We start from the raw sequence: 24237 nt of genomic DNA on the forward strand, positions 1-24237 counted from the left end.
CCCCATCTTTCTATTTTGAGCCCTTTACACTTGAAAGTGCTTTCCTCCCATGGGATATTTATTTTGCAATATGGATCAAGGGTTTAAATTTAAAAGGATAAAACTAGATGAGTGCAGGTAGATGGGATGGTGGTGGGGCTGTTTAAAGGTTTGGGCTCTTCTAAGATTCTGAGCTCATAATAGATACATAAAATGACAATATGTATAATTTTACAGTATATGATTCCTAAATGGCAATTTCTCAATCATAGTGATCTGTGCACTTTATGAGGAAGGACTCCAATAGAAGTTCAGTCATGTCCATGGTCAGGTTAATAAAAACATTAAATTGAATTTTTTCTTGGAATTGAATCTTCTCTGAAAAGTAAATTTGCTTTTTAAGTTGTAAAGAAACTGGAAAATTCAAGCAAAGTTTTTAAGCTCTAATGATTTTAAAGATTTATCCCATTTTAGTCTAACATATCTTCCTTAACTGTTTCCTTTGGCCATGCTGAATTCAGCTTTTAATTCAACTATGCCATTGCTGTGACTGTATGCAGACCTTTTAACCTATTATGATCACGATTTCCTCATCTGTAAAACTAAAGGGTTGAATGAAATTACCTCTATGATCTTTTCTAACTATAGAAAGTTTATAATCATATAATAATGTATCTATTTTTTCTCTGTTTTGAATGGGATTTATTCTGTTAATAATAATAATCTTAAGGTTTTATTCTTGAAAGTCCATTGGAAATATTTCACAAGTTTAGCACTTCAGAGTTTACAAAAATCTGCAGGCACTATTTAATATTTGTAGTAACTGTAAAGCAGAAAGTAATACTATAAAGTTTCAAATAGAAATTTGTTTCTGAAATTTTGGTAGACTTGCAAGAGCTTACACAACTAGCTAGTAAGTGGCAAAGCTGGAACTAAAGTCTGGTCTGCTGATGTATCCAGTACCCATTCTAAAACCTCATGTTTCACTCTCCAACCTAAGTAGACTACCATAGAACATGTACTGTAATATGCCATTGCCACAATCCAGTGAGGAAGAGAGTCAAACAAACAAATCACTGCAACATACTTCGGTGGACACTATCACAGGCATATGATGCAGGTGCTATGGGATAAAGAGGAGAGAGGTTATTCTGGAAATTGACAAAAGCATCAGGGAGACAGAGATATCTGAATAAGAAATCAAGATAGGGAAGGACATGCTAGGCCCAGGGAAGGGCATGCTAGGCTCAGAGATCAGCAGAAACCAGAGGAATAAGAGCTACATCCTTGGAAGTCAGGTGTTTTACCATGTCTGGAGGGCAGTGGTTTGGTGTACAAATTGGGAGAGATCTTTTGGGATTTGGTGATAAAAGTCCATTGATGTCATGCTAATAATTTAAACTTCACTGAGTACATTCTGAAAGCTTTCAGCATAATGGTGACAGTGACAAGGTTACACTTCAGAAAGATCACCTTCCATGGTGAACAATCATTCCATGGTAGAGCTTGTATTGGATCAAACACTTGGACACAGGGATACTAGTTAGACAATCATCATAGTAATTTAGAACCAGATAATATGCCACACAAAGATCTGCATGCAAATATTTATAGAAGCTTTACTTATAGACTCCAAACACTAGAAGCAACCAAAATATCCCTCAATAGGTGAATGAATAGACAGACTTTAGTACATCCATGCAATGGAACATTATTCAGAAATGAAAAGAAATGAGTTATTAAGCCACAAAAGAAATGGAGGAATGTGTATTGCTAAGTGAAAGAAGCCAGTATAATTCCAACTATATGACATTTGGGAAAAGAGAAAACTATAGAAACAACAAGATCAGTAGTTGCTGGGGTTAGGGGAGAAAGAGGATGAATAGATGGAGCACAGGAGATTTTAGGGTACTGAAACTACTTTTTATAATACTGTAAGAGTACATACATGAAAATATGCGTTTGTCAAAAACCATAGACTGTACAACAGAAAGAGTAAGCTTTCATTTTTTAAAGTAAATGATCTTTTTATTGTGTGTCCATGAAAACAAGGTCAGGGTGGCCTTTGGTTAATCCCCCCATGGAGGTGACAGTGAAGGGGAAGCATACAGTGACAACAACAACAACCGTGTTCTTCTCTCCAGAAGAAGGGTCTTGCCCTCATAGGCCCTAAGGGTTAGAGGCAAACAGGGCCAGGAGGCTCCAGAGGAAGGCCTTCTCAGGCTCACCAGGACTTTACTTAATAATAAGGTGACAATATTCATTAATTAAGTGTAACAAATAAGCCACATTAATGCAAGATGTTAATAACACGGGAACCTTTGTGGGGAAGGGGGAAATGTGAGAACTCTGTGTGCTATCTGCTTAAAAATATATATATACATGGGCCAAATATAGGGGAATAGTAATATAAGGAAGAACTGGATTTCAGTAGACAGAGAAAGAAGATTATTGCAGTAAAGGGAGGATAATCAGTTTACTATTCATACCATCAATTATAACTGTGCAAGAAAATAAATGAAAATCATAGACAAATCAGTATTGAACTGAGGTGAGGCACAGTGAAAATCTATTTCTTAGTTATACTTTCTTATGATAATTTATCCTAATTGGATATAATATCTGTTGCTATTTCTGTTAAGAATCCATGATATAGTAATTTGTAGATTACAATATAAGGTCTTAGCCTATTGTTTTATGAAGAAATGGTCATATGTATAGAGAAAGTATTATCCTTGAAACAATATCCACAGTATACTTGCTTTGGAATAATCTCAACTATATGTTAGAAATTCAGAGGTACAGGGCCCATTATAGACTTTTGATATTAATTTTCAATGCTGGGATTAAGAATATACATTTAAGCCTATATGAAAGATCTTTCCTATGCACATTATGTTCATTATTCACTGAAAGTGTTTTAGGAGCAGTATATATACCTGTGAACAAGATGGCAAAAACATTCTGCTTTTATGGTGAATATTATACAAGTAAGATGAATAATAAATGCACAGATAGACATGTAAGGTAATTTTAGATGATGGAAAGCACTGGTGATGGTGTGCAGGGAGGTTACTTTGGGCAAGGTGATTAGGGGCAAACCTGTCTTAGGAGGAGCTAAATGGCCATCAAAGATTAATAAGTAGATACCTACACATAGGTGGATGTTGTATACAGAAAGTGCTCTGGGCAGAAGGCACAGCAAGAATAAAGGTCCCCAGACAAGAAAACCCTTTCGTGGTGCAGGTGCCAAAGGAGGTCAGGGTATCTAGAGCATAACAAATGAGAGAGAGTCAAAGAGGTAGACTGATCTGGCTACTTATGGCTGCATAACAAAGAATCCTAAAGCAAGTGGTATAAACAACAAGCATTTTTTTATGCTCATAGATTGGTAGGTCAATGTTTTGTCCAGGGGGTAGCAGAGATGGCTTATTTCTGCTCCACCATGTCTGGGGCTTCATTTTAGAATCATCTGGATGCTTCTTTATTCCCAAACCTGGAACCTGGACTGGGAAGAATTAGACCCTGCTGAGACTATTGATTAAAGCGTATGCATATTGCCTCTCCTTGTGGCTTGGGCATCCCACAGCATGGAGGCTGATTTCTGAGGAGGGCCCCAAAAGGGAACAACCAGAGAGTAAGTATTTCAAAAGATCTAAGCAGAAGTGGTATGACCTTTGATAACCCAGCCTTTGAGGTCAGGTAGCATCATTCCAGTATTCTGTTATTTGAAGAATTCATTCAGATTCAAGGGAAGGGGATATTGACCCTGTCACTCATTGGGAGAAGTATCAAATAATATGAAGCCAGCCAGGAGACAGAAAATAAAGGGCCTTTTAGACCACTACAAAAAGTTAGGTTTTAATATAATCTCTAATCTAATCACCTTATATAATTAATGAAGTGATCAAAGATTAACCTAATTAGTCAAAATTATAAATATAATTTTGCCAACAGACATCAGTTAAAGGAGAGGAAGCTCACATTATTTCTTAATTTTTTTTTCAGAGAACATTCCATAATAGATTTTTAAACTTGTTTTATCATAGAATTTTAAAGGATAGAAAGGACCTTAATATCATCTAGTAAAGCTAGATGAGAAAAATGATAAAGAGAGGTGACTGATTTGCTAAAGGCTACATAGTCAATCATTGGAAGAGTCTAGTCTAGGATTGCTTAGAATGAGACATTTGAGTAGGGAGTGGTGGAACAGCACTTAGGTATTATGCTCTAATACTGTAATAATGCAATTTCCCCCTACTGTTTTCCCAGTTATAAAGAATTTTCTTGTGTGTTATTTGATTGTGTTCTCATTACTCTATAAAATAGTAAAGATTGGTATTAACATCTCCACTTTATAGATTAGGCAACAAAGGCTTAGAGAGGTCACAGAGCTAATTATATAGAAGAGGATGGATCACACATGTAGGCCACCTGCTCTTCAGGATTTTTTTACTCAAATGGAGAGAAAGGTGATATATTTAAGAAAATAAAGGAAAGTAGTTATAAAGTCTCTACTCAGTACTTAACATTCTGATGTTAAAGCAAAACAATTTTCCAAGGATTCAAATGTTTCCAAGCATACATATACTTGATATTTTATATACAAAGCATGGAGAAAATTGGCTAATTTCTCTTTCAATCAAACTTTCTGGCATCTTATTAACGCATTTATGTCAATATGCAACAAAAAATTAGAAACATTGATATCCACATGGGGGAAGTTCATATTCTTTTTTTTTTTGCGGTACGCGGGCCTCTCACTGTTGTGGCCTCTCCCGTTGCGGAGCACAGGCTCCGGACGCGCAGGCTCAGCGGCCATGGCTCACGGGCCGTGCCGCTCCGCGGCATGTGGGATCTTTCTGGACCGGGTCACAAACCCGTGTCCCCTGCAGCGACAGGCGGACTCTCAACCACTGCGCCACCTGGGAAGCCCAGGAAAGTTCATATTCTTTGCAGAGGATTACTACTTGACCTTTTGTTTTACTTCAAACACTCTGAGTCTGCTTTGGTGAATACACAGAATCTGCTCTGTCCTAGATTCTCAGCAGATGTCATAAATGAGTGAAGCAAAGATTTTGCAAAGAAGAAAATGGCACATCCATTATAAATGTTTGTTGAAAGTGTCTTAATGGTTATTCCTTATCTGTCACATTTGGCCAACTCCCATGTTTTACCAATTTTTATTCTCAACTCTTTTAAGCCACATAATCTATTAAACTGATTGTCTTGGGCTTCTTAGTTGAAAAATCAAAATATTAGAAGAAGTGGTAAATTATTTTGAGGTAAATGAAAAGTTAATGAGTATCTCATTTTGCATATTTTTATAAATAAAATCATGAAAAATAATATACAATATTTTATGGAAGAATAATTTGACATACATTTAAAAGACTCCAGGAAAGCTACTGATAAAGCATAAAATAAAAAGCTCTAGTGCTCAAGGGGTTTGCTTCTAATTAGGGAAGAAAGATAAACTTTAAAGAAGTGGTTAAGTAAGATCCTAGTGAGTTTAAGATTAAGAGCAACAGTATGTGCTGCAGTGAATAATAGGTACTGTCTGAACTGAGGAAAATCAGTAGCAGACAACTCTCTTGAAAACAATTTGGATATAAGAGATTTGGGCTGGAGCCACAGTCATTTTCATTCAGAGTAATAAGAAACACGTGAACAAAAAGTAGAGCTTATGCTAAGCATTGAAGGATGAGCAAATCTCACTTGCAGAGAGAATTTAAAGGAAAGTTTATGTAACTCTCTGTCTAAAGCTTTAATACTAGAGAGTGGTGGAGAACAAGGTTAAGTGGCACAGATTGGGGAAGAACATTTTGCCAATTTTAATGGTTTAAGCTTCTTCCTAAATTAGTGGGGAGTTGAAAAGTTTTATCAATCAAACAGTGTCCTAACAGCAAAGTTATTTCCTCTTTTAAACAGTGTAATAGAGAATATTTTGCAGTTCCACCCATCTATTGAAAAATTTGATTCTCTACCCTTTGAATAGGGGCTTGTCCATAGGGCTTGCTTTGGCCAATGGAGTGTTAGTAAATTTCATATAAGCAGAGGCTTAAATAGTTCTTGCAAAGTTGGCCTCACTCTCTGTTGCTGTTGGGAATCTGTAGGCTGCCATATGAAAAAGCCTAAGCTAGCCTATTAGAAGATCAGAGACCAGTCATTTTAGACACTCTAGCAAACTTAGTTGAAGGTTCTGACATGTGCATAAGGCCACCCCAGAGTGCCTAGCCCCAGACAAGCTGACTGATGGCAGCAGTTGAGACAAGCTGCTCAAGACCAGAAGAACCACCTAGCTGACCAATAGAATTGTGAGCAAATAAATGGTTGTTGTCTCAAGTCCCTAAATCTTGAGCTGGTATGTTGCATAGCAAAAGCTTACTGACACACAAATCATCATGGAAATGGTAAACATGTTAAACTTTACCTAGACACTGGCAAAGTATATAATTTAAAGAACTGACAGTAAGAGTTTTGACCAGACACCCTCCATTCTTAGACTAGGTAAAACACCAGTCTTCCATACTCTTATTGCTCTTATCATACTGTGTTGTTATTTCCTTTCGTTGGTCTTTTCCCACTATAAACTCTGAGGGGCAGAGATCATTTATGTCTTGATTCCTGCTGTATCCCATTATTTTTCACAATACCTGCCAATAGCAGGTATTCAATAAATGTTTGATGGATGAAATGACTTAGATAACTGCCATAATCTAAGAAGATAGCAAAAGACGTACATGGTTTCTGCAGATATCTTAAAATTAGCCCAGAATCCTAACTATATAGATGACTGCCACAGGTCCATCAAGTAGGACTTGTATCCCACCACTGTATAATAATCTGACACCTGTCATTGTCTTGCCAACTGCAATCTTGACTTCTTAACTGAGGTGAATCCAGGACTCTATTTTGTTTAAGCCATCTTAAGCTTGATCTGATAACTCTCTTTCAGGTTTGACCCACCTGGACACTAATAGCTGTCAATGAACTCATGGACAAAAACTGGATATTAATTTTTGTGCAATGTAATTGCATTAAAATGAATATTAGTATTCTTAACTATTTTCTGAATTTTTGTCTTTGCTCCACAACCAGTTTTTATTATTTCCAAAACACCTTGTGAACATGTTGAGCTTAATTTTTTATCAATTATAATTAACATCTTTTCAACATAAACAAGAAAACATCTCATTCCATTCAATAGTAACATAATACCAAAAAGAAGTCTACCCGATTTAATTTTACTAAAATCTAATTTCTACTACTTTGCTTTTTTCAGTGATGGATTCATTTTTGACTTTCATTTATGTAACCTCCTAAGGAAAAGTAAGTTAAATAGACTTAAAACATGTTTCTACTTGGATAACTTGAAGAATATATTATTCAGACCCACATTTTTTTTTCTTTTAGTTTAAACAAAAATCTTTAGTCAGTCAATGATAATAAACATGAAATTGGAAAACACATTTCCTCAATTCTATAGCCTGGAATGTCATTTGTTCTCTGTGATTTCAGGTTTCTTATTACTTTGAACTGATTTTGAATGTGTCCCAGATGTAATTGCCCTGCTTTGGCTCCTACCAGATGAAGCTGAACTTCAGCAGTTTTCAGAAACAACTCTACATCATCATCTTTTCTGCTCAGGGGCAGACCATTCCCTGAAGACAGTGTGGATGCCTCCTTCTCATTTGTATGCACAGCTTTTATAGGGAAGCAGCAATATAGGATCTTATCTAAGTACCATACATCTTTCTTTTTTTTTTATATATATAGCTATAGTACATTTGATTTACAGCTACTTCAGCAAACTGTCATACTCATTATCATTGTAAGCTAAGACACTTATATCCTTCTAATTTTCATATGCCCTGTACTATTGCAACTTTTAAGAGACTCTAGTGATATATCATTGACAAAATCAGGACTGCATTAAATTTTTCAGTCTGTAATTATTCCATACTGAATATAAAAGATGTTATGTCTCAATGCTGGCAAGGTACTCAGACTATACTGATAAAATTCTTAAAACTTAATTTAAACAAGAGTTAGGCAACTGTTATTCTAACAAATTTAATGCCAAATGCACACTGTCTAAAATATTTCATGTCCTAATGCTAGGAGTAAAACTGTATATCTGGAATACCTGCCTACAAAAACATTGATCTAAGAGTTAGAAAAATATCTGCATTGACAAGAGAAATGGCTTCATTAATTATATGGCATGTTTACATTTCATTAACTGAAATGGTCAAAGTTAAGCAACTAGGAAACCCAGAGATGAATTCATTCACATACCAAATGATCTATGGAATCTTAGGAAAAACTGATTTACTATTTTAAATTATCTCACCTTGCCTACTCAATTTATAAGCAAAATCACAAATGCACTGAATAGATGGATTGATTCAGAGCTAAGTCTTTTATCATGTGTTCAGACAAAAGAACATCCATTCTTCAATAAGTTCCAGGGAACTATTGTACAGCATAGTGACTGTACTTAACAATACTGTATTGTATACTTGAAAGTTGCTATGACAGTAGAACTTTAATTTTCTCATCATGACAATAACAACAAAATGGTAATTATATGAGGTAAAGGATGTGTTAACTAACATTATTGTGGTAAACATTTCACAACATATACATGAACCAAATCATCACATATATACCTTAAATGTCAATAATGTTATGTCAATTATATCTCAATAAAGGTGGGAAAAAAGAGCATCCCTTCCATCCAGTCTGTGTGTTTCTGAATTTAGAATATTTCTAGAAGTTAAATGGGTAAATACTCCAATATGAGTATTGTAATTTCATTATTTTAAAAAAAATTTATTGATATATGATTGACATATAATGAATTAGTTTCAGGTGAAAACATAATGAGCCAATATTTATATATATTGCAAAATGATCAACACAGTAAGTCTAGTTAACATCCACCACCACACATAGTTATAATTATTTTTGTTTGTGATGAGAACTTTTAAGACCTACTCTCAACATTAATTTGGCAACGTTTTATCAAGTTCTCACTGTGTTATTACATGGCACTACAGTTTACAGTGAATATTAAGTGGAGAGCTGATGGAAGGTGCTCTTATTTTGGGAGCTGACTACAGAATTATTTTGTGGGATAGAAATATTCAGGTATACAGGTTTGCGGGGCTATTTGGTTATAATGTGGAGCACCCTGGGATATGCATAATGGTTTTGCATTTGGCATACTGGTATGGAGATCTACATAAAGACATGCACACATTGGAAGGATGTGTGCAGAGAGGCAGAGAAAAAGGCGGTGCAAGGAGAACCTGGTGCTATGGGGATTCATAGGAGTCCAGGCCAGCAGCATTTAGAAGAAAATTCTGCCAATAGTATTTGTCTTAGGAGAATTTTCCAGGACTACAATGTCCATTTGATTTAACCTTGAGTTATGTCATATCATGCTTCAGTGAAATCACCCCTTCTCCAACTCAGTGCTGTTTACTTCAAATTTTATTTAAACATTGTGCACACCTAAATGGCTGTGAGTGCTGTTGGGAATGGGGAGGGAGGGATAAAGGAAGATGGTCTGGGGACCACCTGTCAACTCAAGAGAGACAGGAAAAAGGAGCATCTGGAAATGTTTCTTTTAAAAATATTTTTCTTAAGTCTGAAAAGAAGCAAACTTTCAGAAATGTGGTATATACAAGGAAAATTTTATTTCTGGAACATTTGTGCATAAGTTGCAATATTATTTGACTGCACTGGAATATTTAGTGCATATTTTCTATAAACAGAGGCATTCTCTCAAACTACCCAATACAAACATCAAAGTCAGGACATTAACACTGATGTACTGTCACCAAATACTCCCTAGACCTCATACAAGGTTTGCCAGTTTTCACAACAATGTCCTTTATAGCACAAAGATATAGTTAAGCATCACATGTTGCACTTAGTTGCCATGTTGCTTTAATCTCCTTCAATCTGGGACAGTTTTTCAGTCTTCTCTTGACTTTTTTTTTAATCTCTGAAACTTTTGAAGAATAGAAGCTATTTTGTAGAATGTGCCTCAGTTTGGTTTGTCTGATGTTGTTTCACAATTATATTTAGATTATACAACTCTGGCAGAAATAACACTATAGTGATGTTGTGTTTTGTTGTGTTTGCTTTTTTGTTTTGTTTTGTTTTGTTTTTAGTTCCTATCATGTGTCACACAATTTCTGTGTCGCATTATTGGTGATATTAACTTTGATTATTAATCTAAGATAGAGTCAGCCCATCTTATCTACATAAAGCTACTCATTTTCTGTTTGAAATTATAAGCATTTGTGTGAAATAAATTGAAAATATGTAAATATCTTTTTTCTCACCAAAATTTTAATATGTTAATATGCTTATGTCTGTATGGAGTTGTGGATTCCTATTTTATTCAATGGATTATAATTGTTATTTACTTTGATGCCAAAATGTCTTAAATTTATCTACCAGGAGCCCCTTCATCCTGGTTCCTGTGTCTTTAGGCATGCTCACAACAATATTTGAGAACCTTATTTTCTGGCACAATAAGATGTTTTGGGATCATGTCTATTTTATTTATCCTAGACCTGGAATCAGCCATTTCTACAAAAGCCTTGCTTCCTTTTAGGTAGATCATGATATTTAGAAAATATCTGGTGCTAGATGTGCTTATTGATATTGAGATATCACTGCATGTGGTCCCTGTGAGTGTACAGAGCCAGGGTGTCTATGTATATACATACACACTCACCTATCTATCTATCATCTATCTATCTACTCTCTCTATACACACACACACACACACACACACACACACACACACACACACATATTTCCATTTTAAATCCAACACCACATTTCTTGTGGTGCATTCTAGTTTTCCCCTTTCTATATTTGTAACTTCCTTCAACAGTGAGAAAGTTGACTCCTATTATCCCTAATTTACTTACCTATTTGCACACTCTACCAGTATATAATCAATCTCCTATTGCTAATTCCAAATCCCCACCCCCACCCTCATGTGGACATCCCCTTCACCCTACTCTGAGCTACTATGGCTCCATCTCACCCTCTCATGAGCTCTTATCTAATGGATTTAAGACAACTGTTCAGGAAGGAAAGGGAAGGGAAAGAAGAGAAAGTCTAAGAGAAAAAAATTAAATAATGAGGTCAAAATTAACTGAATGGTAAATCATCATGAGAGGGGATCAGGTAAGCAGAAGCTTTTTGGCAGTTTCTCACAAGATATGAGGTAGGAAGAAATCCAAAAAAACAGTAAGTAAGATGTGAATTAAAATTAGAGCTAAAAAAGTTTCTATAAGGAGGCATTCTCTGAAGCAATGGAACAATTAGATATTATCCCCGAGATAACTCTATATACAAATACAAATGAGACAAAGGTTATTTTGAGCATGTTTCATTTATTTATTCATGCACTCACTTAATGATTCATATATTCATTCAAGTATTTGAGTGTTTATGATTTGTCAGACATATAACAAGACATGAGGAATGCAAAGATAGTGATTGGTTTTCTGGCCTTTCTTCCCCTTCTAATTATTTTCCCTTCAGCCTATTCCCATCTCAATAACTTATTATTGATGTATCTCACTGGTCAAAAAGAACAAGGTTTAATAAATTGCTCACATCTTGGTGAATGATATATTAGTGATTTACCTATCCCAGATGTGTTTGAATTTTATAATATGACAGCAGGAGGAGGATGCAGGGAGATTGTGAAATATCAGCCACCATAGCATCACAGTTATTATTGAAAATATTTAACAATTAGTACTTCAGAGGACCAATAAAAACAGATGGCAGTTATCAACAACTGGTACATCCATAGGGCATGCTGACCAAGTATTAAATCTGAATTTGCAGTAATTGAGAAAGGAAAGCAAAAATTTAGAATGCAGTATGGATTGGAGACTGAAGTCTGAATCTGTGAATACATGACTATAGAGAGCACTGTTTGGGTTTGGAAAAAGCCTAAGAGTTTAGAACAAGAGTTCTAAGACACAACAGGTAGATGAATTAAGGAGGTCTAGTGGTGGAAGTGTTTGTCCAGTTGAGGAGATAAGATTTGGGGCTCAGATAATAAAATTTCCACCTGTGTAGTGACAGAGTAAAAAACAGATATTGAAGTTTGGAGTCAAGGAGGAGTTTTTCTTTTCTTTTTTTAAGCTTTATTGAGTTATACTTAATATACAAAAATTTCACACATTCAATGTATACATTTTGATGAGTTTGGATGTATGCATATACCTGTGAGTCCCTCACCATAATCAAGGTAATAAACATATCCATATCCATAATCTCCAAAAGATTCTTGTGTCCCCTCATCTTTTTTTCTTTGTTTGTTTGGTGAATAGAACACTTTACATGAGATCTACCCTCTTAACAATTTTTCAGGTACACAAGACTGTTAACTACAGGCACTACGTTGTATAGCAGATCTTTAGAGCTTATTTATCTTGTATAACTGTAACTTTATACCATTAATCAACATAGATGGACTTGGGGACAGTCACAGAAGGACAAATATTATTTTATATACCTTACTTATATGAGTATATAAAATAGTCAAACTCATAGAACTATTGATATTTCTATGAGTGGTGGTTGCCAGGAGATGAAGGAAGGGGGATGACGAACGGGGAACTTTTGTCCAAAGGGAGAATGTTTTCTACATATAATTTCCAATTGTGTTAATAAATTGCTTACTATTAATTAAAGCTCTTCCTAAAACTCCTATTGAGTTTTTCTATCAGGGAAAATAATATCCATTGCCCTGAATTCTATGATTCCCATGTGCTGTGGGTGGTGTCAGTGCTGAGATGCATGATAAATTTCCAAAGAGTTTCTAGGGTGTTGTGGACAGACACTTATCTACTTTATATTAAAAAAAAATGTTGAATTCATCTATTCACTCAACAGAGATTTTTGAGTGTATATTCTGTGCTAGGCTAAGTGATATATGCATAGACTTCAGGGAAGATAGTGACCAGATCTGTTTGAATCTTGAATTCTCTCTGTTTCCAACTCCCACCAGCCTTCCACACCTAGAAAGAGGCTGCTGAGATCGGCAGGCAGCTGGCTGAGAGAGGAATGCCTCTGGGAGAGCTTGGGTGGGGAGTAGTACTGGTTAGCTTAAAACTATTTTGATTTTAACACTGTAAGTTCCATGTCTCAGGAAATTTCTCAGCAGTCCCAGGCAAACCAAGACAGTTGTCCACTGAAGTGGAGAGCACTGGGCAGCCCTTTTCCCCCTGTGGGCCAGGTTGGAGCCTAGAATGTGGTGTTAAGTGTCTCCTGGATGAAGCTCTGCATATGTACATGGAGAAGAGCCTAGCCTGCAGAGATCAGTATACTTCCATAGGTAAGGCTGACATAGTTCACTTTATAAAGATTAAAAGACTTTGCATGCCCAAAATATTATACAAAAAGTTCACAGACAAATATTAATCTTGAGAAAGCTATATTTCCAATTAGGTGCCAAAGGGTTATATGCTCAGCTCTGGTAATACAATATTTACCATGTAGGTAGCTTCCAGACCAGTCAGAGAGAATGAAATAGTCGTGTAATATTAATTACATGAGTTCAAAACTCTGAGAAGTCATATGAATGAAATATCTGGGGAGCTATGTGACTAGATGGTTCAGTCTGGGGTATTAGGAAGGGCTTCTCTGAAGAGGTAACTTATGAGTTGATCTCAAGGATAAATCAGAAGGACTCTGGTGAAAATTTCTGGAGTGGGGTGGGGAAAAGCAAGAAGAAAAGAAGTCCTGAGGGATGAAAAAGCATAATCTGAGGCCCACAGAATCCTACTTTTTAAATAATAAAATATGTAAAATAATACAATTTGGTGACTTTATGAATGTATATATATTTTAAACCATCAAAAATGAATTTTAAATACATGCAGTTTATTGTAGATCAATTATACTCGAATGAAGTTATAAAAAACATCATTCAGATTGGATCATAGGTTATCAGGGAGAATGGCTTGCAATAAAGCTTTGGGTTTAAACCAAAAACACTGAGGAACCACCAGACACTTTTAAGTAGAGGGAAGATCTAACTACATTTGTGAACATATAGTACATATGCTATATTTTCACTCATGCAAATTATCTGCCACATACTATTCTAAGCACTAAATTAATTCCTTAGTTTCTTACAACCCTAGGAAGTTCTATATCCTCATTTTCATTTAGAGAAACTGAGACAAAGAGAGGTTATGAAGCTTATTAAGGGTCATTCTGATTTCAGAGCTCATGTGTTCAACCATTGTGCTCTCACTTTTTCAACCCTATATTAGCTGCTGAGGGCAGAATAAAATTCCCATGTACAAAGCATACAACACTTTACAAGATGCTTTTACAACATGATCTCATTTAGTGCTTCTGATGACATAATAAGGTGGGAATATTTTGTACTCCTTTTACAGTTGTACCAATTAAGGAGCAGAAATATTTAGCAGTTTTCCTGGTGGTTACATGACTTGAATCTTGGTCTTGTGACTTTAAACATACTACTCTCTTTGCAACCCATGCTTGCAAATGTCAAAGAAAAATTGCACTGAGTGGAGCAAATAGGCAAAGAAAATTTTATTCAAGACTATTGAAATAGGAGAGAAAGACTAAACTCAGCTCCACTGAAACAGAAGACAGGAGAGGTTTTTAAGCACTGGGGTAAGCTAGTGGAAGAGTACTATAGGGAATTAAGGGAGGGTGGTCAATATAATTAGGCCATCTGGGTTTGCTAAGTGGCACTTAATAGAAGTCAGGCTCCTTCTCTCCCACAGAGACTAGGAGATAGGGGCACTGTCTTTCTTGATGATTCAAAAAGATAACTCCCAGGTCCTTGAGAAAGACATTGTTGGTTTGTAAAATTGGCAAGTGACTGGGAGAAAATCTATATTTCAAGGGGAGAAGAGATGCTCTAAGAAGAGGGAGCTCAGAGGCCTATAATTAGGAAGAAACCTATCTAAAGTTTAGTCAAACTGAAAGGAGCATTAAGTCCATCTTGTTCACTAAGTCTATGGCCTATACTGTAGTTAAGGATATTCACATTCAATGATGCTAAATAACAGTCAGAGAGGTTTATAAGACATCATCCACATAAGTACATACTCTAGGAGTCTCTTCCTTTTCTTTCTAGATCCTGCTTAATTATCTTTCTCCAGGAAACCTTCCCAGTCTCACATTGTAAAGTGCACTTGTAGTAGCCTCATTCCTTTCAAAATATCACATATGCAATTGGTTGTTTTATGACTGCCATCCTGTTAGGCTGTCATCTCTCACATGTGTGCCTGGGAAGAGCTGGTCCACTGCTTAGAACTATGCCTGACACTTAGTAACTGAGCCATTCATGCTTCCTTAATGAACAGATAAGCAAGTGAGTCAAGGAGGGATAAACATGAGAAAAAGCAGAGAAGAAATTAAGGATATATTGTAGTAGACTCTCAGCTAAACTATTAAGGATTTCTTTTAGTCCAAATTTAATTCTTTCTATAAACCTGTGCTCTTGGTATATGTCATCACTAGCAGACTGGGGGTTCTAATGAGGTAGGAACTACACTTTTCCCATCAGACATTATCCCTCCTTATCAGACTCTGGGTAAGCAATCTATAAACATGGATGAATTTTAAGTTATATCACTGAATGGATTTTTAATGATGAATGAATGATATAGCTGTTTGTATCATTTATAGGGTTGCCTTTCCATCCCTTTTGAGAAACTTATTTCTTCATGAAAATATTTTCCAGTAAGAATGTAAAATATACCAGAATCTTGTGTTGGGGTCATTCTCTAAAGAACACTTCTGGAAAGCAAAACTGTAGAGGGCTGAAATCAAAACATCACATCCCTATTGAGTGTCTTATAGGTTAATCCAATGACGTGACTATTAGTGACAACCCAAGTCATAAAAATCCAGGCTTCTGAATCACAATAACAAATACTTATTTACTCTATAGGATATTCCAAACAGTATACCACTGATGAAAGAATTCATACAGTAACAAGTAACAAGCCCTTTTTCATTAAAAAGCCCGACTTTCCAAATGTTCCACTGAGTCTGGAGAGCATTTAAGAACTTCTTCAAACATTTCTAGTGTGTGACTGGCACAGGGAGTGGTGCCTCAGGTCAAGGAGCTCAGAACTGTGAGCACTTCACTTTTTCCATTCTCCTCCCATTCCCCACCCACAACACTCAGCAGTTCATAGAGTCAGCTGAACAATTCAATACCTCTTCACAGACACAGAACTTTCTCAGTGCTTGAACATGACATGAGGTGTAATAAGATAAAAACAGCTAATTAGGGAAAACTATGACAAAACCGCCACATCACAATTGACACCTGACACTTTAATGGTTGTCAGGTGTCAGCTAAGGAAAGGGAGTTTTATATACCAGTTTTAAAAATAGCAGTAGTAGAGGTAATTCTTATTAGTTCAGAAGACACTTTTCATAAAATGACCTCATTTCTTCTTCCCATTATCCTCCCATTAAATAAAACTACTATTGCAATTTATCAAGAATGATCAAGTAATCATAATTGAGAAACCTAAGGGACACTTCCATGCCCTTTAGTTTCAATCTAGGATATTTAAATCAAGTTGACTAGACACGGATTTAAATTGAGATAACTGAAAGCAATATATTTTAGAGTATGGTATTTTTGTAAGTATTAATGAGGGTGTTCAGTAGGAGATTAAAGGTTTCTAATAATAGAATATCTAACTGACGTTGGCTTTAAAACTATGAATACTTATATCATGTAACAATCATTCTGGTAGTAGATGACTGCAGAGTTCATGGATTTTGTAGTGTAATGGTATGGAGGATATTGGTCAGCTTCTGTGACAGTGCCTTGGTTTTCCCTTGAGAAAACCAAGGAGATCCCTTGATCTCACCATGACAGTTATAGCACCAACTATTGTTGATTCTATACGACAAGAGCAAGAACGGTTGTGCCATCTTACCCAATTATATTTACCAGGAAAGAAAAATGCTTATTCTATAGAAATCTCAAGTTTTTTGCCCTCCCTTAATTCACCAGGTCTCTTATAGTGCACACCCATAGATAACACATTCACTGGAGAAGAAAGACCATGACTGGCGTACTTACCCATCATCACTACCTTGCAGGGACTCTGGAGAGACTACCTTCCTTGATCATATTGACAAAAATGTGGTTGTATTATGAAGAAAGAAAGGATAAAGGATATTAACTATTAAATAAGTAAGAAAAACAGATGTATCTGGGAGTATCAAATAAGATGATGTATGAAGATATGTATTAAAATGTAAGTCTACTTACAAATCCATAGTCATATTATTAACCTGAAACAGCTAACAGATAACCAGAATCAGTAGTGTTTTACTAGGCATGTGAATACAAATAATGAAATTATATAAAACTATTATGTCCAGATCTCACAGGATATGAAAAACTTCCTCATGTGATTTTGATGTGTATCCTTTCTTAAGAAATATTGATTTAGATGATAGTGATAGAGAAAGAGATAGACAAGGCATGGGTTCTGACTAAATATAGCAGATTATACAGCAGATTAAACATGCATCTTTCTCTGTTCTCTTTTGAAGCCCCAGATAAAATGAAGATATATAAACAGACAAATAAAAAAGTATTTAGTAGATGAGAGATATCTACAACATTTTGTACAATGGAAAGCAGATGGGGGAAAAAAAAAGAGCAGGAAGTGTGGTAAAACAATTGCCTACAGCTCATCTATGAAATGTCACAAAGATACAAGGACATTTACAAAACAGAAGCATGAAAAGGCTAAAAAATTAGAAATACCATGTAGTGCTGAAGTTAGGGGTGATGAAAAATGGGTCCAAAAGTTAGATGCAGGTTTTTATAAAGAAAAATTAAGTGCTCAAATCTTGTCCCACTGAAGCTAGGCACTGTCTCTCTCAACCTGACAGAAGAATGGATGATCATTCTCTGGTTAACCATAGAGGCTCTGGGAACACCAGACAAAGTGTAACTAATGAAGCAATACAGTATTAGAAACAAGCAGATTAATTGAAACTCTAAATAAGGAATAGTGATATGCCAAGTTTCCCTTATCCTGTCAGCCACCAAAATGCTGCTCTCCGTGTTACTGCCTTCCACCACTACCCCACCTCAAACAGGAGACTGGAGGATTGTTCTCTGGGAAAACAGGCCAGCCTAAGAAAATGTAAAGAGATATCGACAACACGGGTTCAGCACTCACTCACTCATTGGTGCAGTCTTCCCACTGACCAAGTTCACTCCAAAACACATAGAGCTCCATAGCAGCTTCTCTGTGTCTCACTCCTAAGTCCCATTCTTAGTCATGAGCAGGAGCCAATGATCACAAGCCATTTAAATGAAGATTTTTATGAGAAAAAGATCAAAGCAAACAAACATACAACTAAACGAAAGTTGAAATCAGAGGAAACAAGGTCAATGCATGGGACAGAGACAAATTAAAAAAAAACAAAGGCTATGGAGAAATAAGAAAGAAACACTGTGGCCATGAAACAAGGATAAAGTGTCATATTTTAAATTAGCTATTAGAAAACAAACAAAAATGTTCTTAGAAATTATGTACTAATATATGTATTAACCCAAGTAAAGAAATATAATAGTAGAAAGGTTAAAGGTAAAGTTGAGACGCTATCATAGAAAGTAAAAAAAATAAATAAATAGGAAAAAATAATTAGAGGTTCCCCAAAGAGGTCCATATGTAACTGAAAGAAATTTCAAAAAGATGGAAGAGCAAAAGAAGAATGCCCAAAATATATTATAAGAAAATTGCACTGTCCTGAAAGAGAATCATTCCTAAATTGAAAGTTTCCACAAAATGTTTAGCACATGGAATTAAAAGAGATCCACATAAATTTACGTGATAGTAAATGCAAAACACCAAAACACTGAAAGCTTCTTGAGAGAACACAATTACCACCACCACAACAAAAAGAACAAAAAACCATGTAAAAGATCTCAAAACAGATTGTATTAGGTTTTTCAATTACACATTGGAAACTAGAATGGAACACTGTATTTAGAAACTGATGGAAGATAATATCCAACATATACTTTTATAAGTCATCAACCACATGTGATGAAAAAATGAAGATGTAGACTGCTAAATCTCAAAGGTACCTCTGATGTGTCCTTTACCTGAAGGCTTTTGGAAGAATTTCCTCTATAAAAATGAGGGAATGGATTAACAGAGAAGACATAGGTTCCAGAAAACAGGGAAACCAAAAAAGTAGAATGATTCCACAATGATTCTGAAAATAATATCCAGAATTACAGCTACATAGTAGGCGTAGAGAGAAACCACATCAGACTGGAACAGAATGACACAGATCTAAGAGAGTACTCTCAAGGAAAAGATGTATTTTGTAAATTACCTGATATATTTGATTATATTTAAAGGTAGTATTTTACAATTCTATTGGAGATCTTGGATAAAGAATTAGTGATAGGTACAAAGTAAAGTTAATGAAATGGGAGAAAAATATGATAATATATTTAAAAATCAATACCGATACTTTTTTATGGAACATGGAAGAAATTATTTAAAATGAAGGCAGCTCTTTTGCCCCTTTTCTGTTTACCTATTTCTGTCCCCACCTAATCTCAAACACCCAATTATAGGAATGAGATCACTAAGCAATTGAAACTAACTACTGACTTATGCTTTCCTGAATGAACACCATGCCTTGCCTAACTTGTCAATTCTTTTCCTAAATAAAAAGAAGAAAGAATAATTAGCTCTCTACCCCCAACAGCCACCTAAGGAATCCTTCAGGAAGATCATGCGGGCAAGATAACATCTGAAGGGAGATTCAGCCAGTTTGCTCACAATGGAGAATAATGCAGAACCCAACCTCCTACCTGAATGATTCACTGAAATCCTTTCCCCTCATTTTTCCCTCTAAGAATTGTCATGTCTGAGCAGAATCTTTGGAGTTGCTCTCTGGACACAAGTCCACCTTCTCCCCAGATTGCCAGCTTTTCTGATTAAAGCACCTCTCCTTTCTACTGGCACTTGCCTCTTGAATTATTGGCTTTTGAGTGGCCAGCAGCCAAACTTGAGTTTGGTAATGATATGGGAAAGGAAAAATAAAAGCAGTGATTTAATTTTATCTTCCCTTTATGTATAACTGATTAATGGCAGATGTGATTTATGAACCATCACTCTCTCCTACCCTAGTCATACTTTATGACTTTGCTCAATTTTCTAAAACATTTTTTAGTAATTTTGGTTTTTGCATAAACTTAGATACTTACATTTCAGAAGGATAATGACAGGTTTTAAAGTAAAACAATTTGATACCAATCCTTTGTATATTTGTGTGTGTATATATGTCACTTATTCTGTGGAAAAGAGAAGAGTCAAATTTAACTGCTCTGATAAGTTTGACCTATTAATGCCTTTTCTAACCATTTCAGTGTGTGTCTGCTTGGTTTATAGGCCATAAATTCAGCTTTCTTATCAAGACAAAAATGGGATATTCAAAGTCCAGCACTAAAACTGATTTGCTTCTTAAAAAGAGAATCACATTTCTGATTTTGTACTTTTCTTTCTGAAAGGACTTATATTGTTTCCACACAGAGTATTATTTCAATAAGTATCTAAAATTGAAAGTAATGAATTAGTATTAAGCAAAAATATATAGGCAAATATGTACATAGAATAATTAAAGTGGTTAGCTCTGGACTGCTGTTTTTTCTACATAAGAGTTGTGAATGATATGTTTTCTTTAAGTGTTGTATACATAAATTAAATTTAATAAATTTACAGATACAAAAATAAAATTAAAAATAGAAAAATATATAGGCAATTTCAAGGTGAAAAGCAAAAAATTATAATACTACCATACAGAGACAACATCTTGAAGCACTTTTAACATTTTACATTTGTATATTTTTCTTATAAAAATAAGATCATACTACATATTTGATTCTAGTGTTTCAGTTCTTATATTTTGAACATTTCCCTTGGTATTATTTATAAAATATATGATAACTCATGGAAATTAGCTCCTTCCTGCCTTACATAAGAGGGTTCATTTCTTCTGTGTATTCATTCATTTAACAAATTGTTTGAGCGCTTACAAAATGCAAAGCACTGTGCTTTACTCTTGTTTTTGGGGATAGAGCCAAAAACAAGAAAGCTGTGGTCTGAGCTCTCAGAATTCTTACAGTCTACTGAAGAAAATAAATTATATAAATCATTATCCAAGTATTATTGGTGTTTGTATTTATTCAAAGCAAGTATATAATATTAATTATATTATAGATTATTTATTAATAAATAAATTAATTAAAATCTAACCTGGTTTGAGAGATCAGAGATCTCCTAAGGGAGTTCATTATAAGGGAGATGATGTCAAGATGGCAGAATAGGAGGACATGGAGTTTGCATTTACTCACAAGTACACAAAGAATGCATTGAAGAAATTCTTGTAGAACACATACTGGGTGCTATTGGGGGACCTTGGATACCTAAGTGGGTGGGAGGAATCCCCAAGTGACCAGGCCAGGGGTCAGGCCTGAGATCCTGTGGTGGGAATGCCAAGTCCAAGCTGCTGGACTAGCTGAGAATTTTAGGCCCCAGGGAATATTAATCAGTGTGAGCTCTCCTGGTCATCCTCATCTCAGCAACAGGACACAGCTCCACCCAACTTCCTGCAAAATCCAGTGCTGGACACCTCAGACCAAACAACCAGCAAGACATGAACATAGCCCCACCCATCAAAAAAATGAGATGACAAAAAAATTTGTTATAGATTGAAGAGAAAGGTAAAAACCTACAAGACCAAATAAATGAAGAGGAAATAGGCAAACTACTTGAAAAATAATTCAAAGTAATGATAGTAAAGAAGATCCAAATTCTCAGAAATAAAATGGAGGCTCGGATCAAGATTATACAAGAAATGTTTAACAAGGACCTGAAAGAACTAAAGAACAAACAAACAGAGATGAACAACAAAATAACTGAAATGAAATATACTATAGAAGAAATCAAGAGCAGAATAACTGAGGCAGAAGAATTAATAAGTGAGCTGAAATATAGAATGGTGGAAATAACTGTGGAGGAGCAGAATAAAGAAAAAAAAAGAATGTAAAGAAATGAAGACAGTATCAGAGACCTCTGGAACAACATTAAACACACCAACACTAGAATTATAGGGGTCCCAGAAGAAGAAAAGAAAGAGACATGGTCTGAGAAAATATTTGAAAAAATGGTAGTTGAAAACTTCCCTAACATTAGAAAGGAAATAGCCACCCAAGTCGAGGAAGCACAGAGTCCCACTCAGGATAAACCTAAGGAGAAACATACTGAGACACATACTAATCAAAGTAATAAAAATTAAATTCAAATAAAAAAATATTAAGAGAAGCTTGGGAAAAGCAACAAATAACATACAAGGGAATTCCCATAAGGTTATCAGCTGATTTTTCAGCAGAAACTCTGCAGACCAGAAGGGGGTGGCAGGATATATTTAAAGTGATGAAAGGGAAGAACCTACCACAAAAATTACTCTACCCAGCTAGGATCTCATTCAGATTTGAAAGAGAAATCAAAAGCTTTACAGACAAGCAAAAGCTAAGAGAATTCAGCACCACCTAACCATCCCTACAGAAAATTCTAAAGGAACTCCTCTAGGCAGCAAACACAAGAGAAGAAAAGAACCTACAAAAACAAACTCAAAACAATTAAGAAAATGGTAATAGGAACATATGTGTCAATAATTACATTAAATGTATTATAAATGGGTTAAATGTTCCAACCAAAACACACAGACTGGCTGAATGGATACAAAAATAAGACCCATATATATGCTGTCTACAAGAGACCCACTTCAGACCTAAGGATACATACAGACTGAAAGTGTGCAGATGGAAAAAGATATTCCCTGCAAATGGAAATCAAAAGAAAGATGGAGTAGCAATACTCACATCAGATAAAATAGACTTGAAAATAAGGACTGTTACAAGACAAGAGGAAAGAAATTAAATAATGATCAAGGGACCAATCCAAGAAGAAGATATAACAATTTAAAATATGTATGCCCCCAAATAGGAGCACCTCAATACATAAGGCAAATGCTAACAGCCATAAAAGTGGAAATCAACAGTAATACAATAATAGTGGGGGACTTTAACATCCTACTTACATCAATGAATGATTATCTAGACAGAAAATAAAAAAGGAAACAAGCTTTAAATGACACAATAGACCAGATAGACTTAATTGATATTTATAGTACATTTCATCTAAAAACCACAGGATACACTTTCTTCTTAAGTGCACATGGAATGTTCTCCAGGATACATAACATCTTGGGTCACAAATCAAGTCTTGGCAAATTTAAGAAAAATGAAATCATAAAAAATATCTTTTCCAACAACATTATGAGATTAGAAATCAATTACAGGAAAAAAAATTGTAAACAACAAAAACACATAGAGACTAAATAATATGCTACTAAATAAATAACCAAGAGATCACTGCTGAAATCAAAGAGGAAGTCAAAAGATATATAGAAACAAATGACAATGAAATTACGATGACCCAAAATCTATAGGATGCAGCAAAAACAGTTCTAAGAAGGAAGGTTATAGCAATAAAATCCTACCACAAGAAACAAGAAAAATATCAAATAAACAACCGTTACCTTACTCCTAAAGTAACTAGAGAAAGAAGAAGAAGAACAACAACAAAAAACAAAAGTTAGTAGAAGGAAAGAAAACATAAAAATCAGAGAAGAAATAAGTGAAATGGAAACAAAGAAAACAATAGCAAAAATCAAAAAAATGAAATCTGGTTCTTTGAGAAGATAAACAAAATTGATAAACCTTAGGCAGACTAATCAAGAAAAAGAGGAAGAGGACTCAAATCAATAAAATTAGAAATGAAAAAGGAGAAGTTACAACAGACACTGCAGAAATACAAAGGAGCATAAGAGATTACTACAAGCAACTCTATGCTAATAAAATGGACAACATGCAAGAAATGGACAAATTCGTAGAAAGGTATACACTTCCAAGACTGAACCAGGAAGAAATAGAAAATATAAACAGGTCAATCATAAGTAATGAAATTGAAACTGTAATTAAAAATCTTCCCAAAATAAGTCCACTACCAGATGGCTTCACAGACGAATTCTATCAAACTTTTAGAGAAGAGCTAACATCCATCCTTCTCAAACTCTTCCAAAAAA

Source organism: Delphinus delphis, chromosome 19 (genome assembly GCF_949987515.2).
Source record: "Delphinus delphis chromosome 19, mDelDel1.2, whole genome shotgun sequence".
In the NCBI taxonomy this organism is placed as follows: Eukaryota; Metazoa; Chordata; class Mammalia; order Artiodactyla; family Delphinidae; genus Delphinus; species Delphinus delphis.